This window comes from Fusarium tjaetaba (genome assembly GCF_013396195.1).
Source record: "Fusarium tjaetaba strain NRRL 66243 chromosome Unknown NRRL66243_c0000459, whole genome shotgun sequence".
Taxonomy (NCBI): Eukaryota; Fungi; Ascomycota; class Sordariomycetes; order Hypocreales; family Nectriaceae; genus Fusarium; species Fusarium tjaetaba.
The window spans coordinates 23740-29739 of NW_023501655.1; positions in this window are offsets into that span (position 1 = coordinate 23740).

Here is a 6000-nt window from a genome sequence, read left to right on the forward strand (position 1 = left end):
TCGTCAAAAACAGAACCAAGGTGAAAAAGGAGAAATGTCAAATAATGAAAAAAGCTCTGGGACTCCACTCCAGTGGAATCTGATCTCATTGCACAACCCAATCTCACGATGGCATCAGCTCACGAGGACTGAGCTTCAAGCCCTTGCTCGAGTCTGGGCCCCAACAAAGCGACAGAACAGGGAAGACAGAAACCAAAGGAAAAGAAAAGTTCATGTCGTCATGCAAGCAATCGGCCGATCTGGTCATCTCATTCTCCGTCCCCAGTCTCAATGAAATGAAGCTTGGCATTCCCAGACAGCGCTTTCACCTTCTGGGACAAGTCTCCAAGCAGCTCCAAACTGCAAAAAGGGACACCCGTAGAAAAAAGCAACCATACATAAAAAATTGCACACGGGGAGCCACGGCTAGTGGACAAAGCCCCTCCCTCTGTCGAGCCTCGAGCGTGTCTGAGCCTTGAGCCCTACGCAGCCAGTCAAAGGTGTGCCGTTAAACAGCGCTCTAGCAGCTTTAGCTCAGCCTCTAACCTCGGACGGCAAGGTACGTAGCGATAGGCTTTTGGAGATCATGCCCAACTTGGCACACTGACCAGGTTCAGACTATTCTTGTCATCCAGGACCCAGTGCCTGTCAAGGAGCCTTGATGCCCTAAGCTGATGCACCCGCTCTCAACCTCCAGTACAATCAACTCTGGGGATATCTCTTGGCACTGTCAAGGAATGGTTAACGATACCCATAGGATACCTGATCCTGTCAGGCTCTGGTGGAGAGCAAGGGATTCGCCGTGCTATTCCCTAGCGATAATGGCTCAGGGGAAGGAAAATTCGGCTCCAAGAAAATTTTCAGTATCAACTTGGATCTCAATCTTGTCAGATCATAGTGGTTATCTGACGAATGAGATGGCTCACCTGGCCATTGGGCACGAGGCAACCACTCTTGTCAGACCACACCACACCCAGAGAATGCCTTTTTGGGTCTTATCGCCCAATTCCTGAATGCGGCTGGCTGTGTCCGTTTTGTTGGTTGCCTCTCACGTTCCCATAAAGTTGACCTGCATGAGAAACTCGGAGGATGTACCCGAAGCCTATCCGCTGTTGATGCTGCAAGGCACAGAACTTCCTGGTACAGCACAAAATGGTAATACTACTCAATAGATGCTGCGACCGACCCAAGCCGGTATGCATCGGCAAGTACAATCTCTCAACTCTTCAGCTTGTCGGGAAAACCTTTCCCTAGCGAAGAATAGTAATCCTTTGCTGGCGTTTACGACCAACATAGCCTGCTAGCCGTTTGTCAAAGCTCTTGGACCCTTGAAGATACCGCCTTCTATGTACGGTGCTCGCGTCATCCCAGGCGGGCGATCTGCTAGTAGTTTCTTTTTCGTCGATCGAGTACTTGTAGCGTAGCTGAACTTGGCGCAGCGAGCGAGGGAAAGCGGCAATGTACAAGTAATTAATTGTCCTTCCACTTCGTGAGCATCATTGTGTGCAGATTGTCTGCGGCTTGGCTAGACCTTTGTTCAAGTCTCACTTAAATCCCGCCACTGCTCTTTGCACGGAATTCGTTGGAAATAGGGGCTGGTAGACCAAGACCACGAGCACCTACCATAGAGCTTGGGCAGCCTGGTAGGAGGGTGAGGTGATCGGTGAGCCCACCATTAACAGCACCACCAGACCACGCCAATCTTGAATATTCCCCCCCAAAGGAGTTCTGAATCCTTGCACCAGCTCGAACCCTCCAGCTGAGATGGTTCATCTGCTCTGGTGATGTGTTGCACCAAACTTGTAAGTGCTCATCCTGGACTGGGGCTCGATGTGACTCTACGAGTCTTGGATGGTTGGACAGGACTGCAGCTGAAGCTGCGCAGCTCCTCGATTTGGGATGACAGTGAACGCCACAAACCCCCAACAAGGAAATATATTGATTCTACTTCTGCGAGTTAATCTCATTTGGGATTGCTGACTTGCAGCCTTCAGCGAATCGACGAGAAGAATGCAGCTTTCGGATGAGGCTGGCTCTCTCCCCAGCGGTTCGCTTACACGAAGCAGCTGCTGAGATGTGAGATTGGTAAAGCAATCTTTCGCTGCGACCATTGTGTTGCAACTGTGTGCTAACTCCCATAGATGGGTGAATTGCAAGGAGTGAACCGGGCTTCCGGCAATTTTGTTGATTGTCCATACACGAACTACGGATCAACTCCCAAATAAAAGATCGAAGAACATAGACTTTTATTACAACTTGAGCCCTTTGAGTTAGTGGATAAACGAGCTCCCTGGTTCCCGCGTGGCCAGTGCCTCGAGTCTCGTCCTGTTCGTTAGCTTTGGGGCATTGTTTGTGGTTCCTGATGCCATCATGTATGAGTACGGCGTAGGTTACGCAGTAAGCCAACGGCAAAAACCTTTCATACTTGATGAATCTCGGCGTCGACGTCTGACGACAAAATTCTGTGCTCAATTGAGGAAAGCTCACCGTTCTAGACCGGAAAGTTTGGGTTAATAGAGTTCATGACCTGGCTGCGGGCTGGGCGGCTGGAACCGTGTCCGAAGACCAAACCCATGGATCAATTTCCAATCTGGTCGCTCTGTCCGACGAGCTAACAACAGACATTGCTAATCTCGGACGAGCTGATGAAATCGTGGGGGACCCTTCGGCTGTTTATCTTATCAAAAAGGTACGATGGAGACTTGATTGTGTGATGAATCTGCTTCGTATGCGCCATATCTTGGTTTGATGCAGCTGCGGGCGCTCAAGTGACGACAGATACAACCCGAGTTATCTGGACAATGGATATTCACTCAATTGAGTGGGGGCTGTGCCTTTACCTCGGCCATTAACTAATATGCACCACTTGGACTAAATATTCCGTATATCTTCAAGTGTCATCGCCTCGATTGATCGTCCATGCGCTGTGGACATATCGTGAGATCAGCGCTGTTGTGTGAACTTTTGATTCGGCCATGAATCTTCACAGCTCCTCAAAATGCACCGTGGTCTTTCGGGTAGCAAAGTCGCTGTAGCATCGTACATAGAGATAATAGCCATTGGCAGAAACCTTGATTGAGGTGGTCGTGAAAGCCCGAATGAAACCTAAGTAGCATAATTGCCGCGACATGCCGAGTAAAATTGTTGATTGGCGAACAATATAGCCATTATCTCTCGACAGGCGATTAAGAGGCAATATTCTAAGCATGTTGCGTTCGATTGCGTCTTCAATACCACGGATTGGTGGATATGTCAAAACTGCCTCGAAACGTTGTTAGATAAGACTTGACAGTAAGACCCAACCAGGCGTGTTTCAGAGAGTGCAGGATACGCAATGTACCACTGAAAGATTATGCATGTTTGCTATCTTCAACCAGGCCTCGGCATCGTTGATTGCACAAGAATCTGGGGGATAGTACTGGCGTCTTGTCAAGCCTACCTCGAAGGGAGCCATTATTGACAACATGCACCCCAGAGGCAGTATTGACCCGCTAGTGCCAGACACTACCAGTACAAACTAGGAGCAGCAAAATGGGCGTGAATGTGATACACGACAATGCGACCTTGTTGTTTTCGAAGAGGTTGGAATAAGTGGTCAGGCGGCAGAAACAGGACGGGGATGCAGTTGGATGGAGTGCAGATCAATGGTAGAGAATGATTCGCTCTGAGCCCCTTGCCGTATCCGCCCCCAGACGCAGGCATGATCGAAAGAGGGATGGCTTCGCTGAGAGGTCCAAGAGATCAGCGACGCATGCCCTCGGGGAGCAAGAAAATATCAGACCTTGATGTAGAATATCAAAATAAACTCAGCAAAGGGCACACTAAGCTCGGGCTGAGTTGCCCAAGTATTTTTGCCACCTACGATCGAGGTCCCGAGTTTTCTTTCCTCCCCTAGGCATGGCTCTGAATGATGGTGTTAGTTGATGATCACGATAGGCGGCCGGTCATTGTCAACCTCGCTCCCTCTCTGCAGTGCAATTCCCGGTGAACCTGGGGTAAGACGCTGAGCGCACAGCCTGGTTTGGCTCGTAGCGCCTAAAGGCTCCTTCAGGTCATCGACCGCTTCAACTGACACAAGCGCTACTTCAGGAGACGGCAGGGCTGTGGACATCCTTTAAATCGAGAGAGAGAAAGACGCAATACAGCAGGGTAAGATAGTAATGGAATACACTAAACAAAGTGCATGGCGGTTGGTCTCTCGTGATGCCCAGTTGTGTTTCCATCGAGGTGCGCATATCATCCTTGGCGTCATTCCTCGAGGCAATGGACTTGGTAGTTTGTGCTCTGATATACTCTGCTGCACGACAACATTCGGGCATTTTAGAAATGTACAGAGCCAGCCTCGTGAAACCTCATCGAGACCAAGCCCATGGTGGCTTGTGGCGATGATTTGAAGAATTTTATTATCCTTTGTAGAACATACAGTAAAAATCAAGGGTCCAGTGCGGTAGATCTCCTATTGATGGCCGGGTCATGGTCGAGAACAACCCTTGCAATGTTCTTGTGGCGAGCTGCGCGGATTGTAATTGTAGTTGTTCCATTGTAACCCAAGATTGTTTGATTACGGTTGCTGGTTTCAGTAACGGGTCGCCTCCTCAAGGTATGATGGCTACATTGAACCATTACGGTTGATAGGAGCTTGATGGTCATTGGCTTGTTGGCTATCAAGGTGCAAAATTTGGGCCAATGGTGTGATGCACTTCATGTTGAACAACAGAAGGTTGATAGTGGGAGAGCGGCAGTCGAAACTGTCGTTGAATGGTACGGATACTGCAGATATTACAGCATCCGTAAACCCGGCAGAGGACTCTGAATGGTCGACTGCTGTTCGGAACGCCCATTCAGGAAGCTGACCTTGGTTCCATACAGGCCTGGTGCAGTCATCAAAGGCATCAACATGCAATTCGTTACCAGATGGCGTCACTCTCACTTCCTGTCGCATCGAGCGTTTCGAGCGTCTCACAAAGCTCGATTGCGCGTCTGCTAAGTTCTTGGTTGAGGTTGCTTTGACTGCTCTCTATGGCGTCAGGAAGATCCTAGTCATGTGGTTTTTATTGTGTGATGTATATGAAGTAGTGTGTGGTCATGAACTGCAGCATCAACTGAACGGCATATTAGAAAGCTCGAGTTTGTATGAAGGAATCTATGCCGTGCCTGTGCCTGCTTTGATACTATTCGCCCACTGTGCAGCGTATTCGAGCATTGATATCTTGAACCCTCCTGTTGCGGAGTCACGACAAGAACTAGCCATTGCGAACAATCTGCTAAATTGTTGAGATTGACAAGGCTAGATTGATTGACCCTGAAAAGAGAGCAGAACTCAAAGAGCACGTTGTCAATGTTAGTGGTTATTTTGCGTGCTTCAGGTGGAGAAAGATGTGAAGTGAAGTGAAGCAGCCAAAGTGGAGAGAAATGGAGATGGGAGACGGCAGCAAGGATGTGGGGAAGGGGGTCATTGGGAGCGCTATGCCTGTACAGGCTTAGAGCCACGGCACTAAACTCATTGCGCTGCTCTTGCGGGCGCACAGCTGTTGGGTTCCTGCCTGAGGCCCTTTTTCTCCTAGGCCAGCCATTCCCAATGGAAGGGGCGGGCACTTTTACAGTCCGTCCCATTCCTGTGGGTCGCTGTGTTAGAGTCCATTTTGAAGCATTGAAACCGCCAAACAGATTGCATTACGCTGCAGTACAAGCATAGCAGCAGCTTACAGCAGCGGCAGCATGAAGCAGCAGAAATACAGTACGAGCAAGAGACCAACAGGGAGACTGCATCAACTCGCTTGTACAAGTAACCCCCTCCCCAGACTCGACCTTGATCACGAATATCACCCATTGACCATTCATGAGCGGGTGGTCACTGGGTCAAACAGAATGCCAGCAATAAAATCCCATCAAGAAGTGAATTTACGATGCTCGAACTGGAAACAGACCACTGTCGAACAGGCCTCACACCACGAAGGGCGGAGGGCACGGGGGTCCAACACCCTTTGTGAGCACAACCTTTTGTCTTGCGGGGAGGGGGGG